Source organism: Neomonachus schauinslandi, chromosome 11 (assembly GCF_002201575.2).
Source record: "Neomonachus schauinslandi chromosome 11, ASM220157v2, whole genome shotgun sequence".
NCBI lineage: Eukaryota > Metazoa > Chordata > Mammalia > Carnivora > Phocidae > Neomonachus > Neomonachus schauinslandi.
In genome coordinates, this window is record NC_058413.1 from 1,088,923 (window position 1) to 1,089,315 (window position 393).

The 393-nt window shown below is 66.9% G+C and overlaps 1 protein-coding gene across 2 annotated transcripts in view; it reads left to right on the top strand.

The window, feature by feature from the left end:
* Positions 1-393, top strand: part of TSPAN4 (tetraspanin 4) — a 559,204-nt gene that overhangs the window by 508,820 nt on the left and 49,991 nt on the right. The gene's annotated exons all lie outside the window — the stretch shown is intronic.

Genomic DNA, 393 nt, shown 5'->3' on the forward strand with positions numbered 1-393 from the left:
CCTCACACTCCGGCTGACCCCTCACACCCCGGGCTGACCCCTCACACCCTGGCTGACGCCTCACACCGGGATGTGCCCTCACGCCCAGATGTCCCCTCACGTCCGGATGTCCGCTCACACCCCGGCTGACCCCTCACACTCCGGCTGACACCTCACACTCCGGCTGACCCCTCACACCCTAGCTGACGCCTCACACCGGGATGTGCCCTAACTCCCCAGATGTCCCCTCACGTCCGGATGTCACCTCACACCCGGGGCTGACCCCTCACACCCTGGCTGACCCCTCACACTCCAGCTGACCCCTCACACTCCGGGCTGACCCCTCACACCCTGGCTGACGCCTCACACCGGGATGTGCCCTCACTCCCCAGATGTCCCCTCACGTCCGGATGT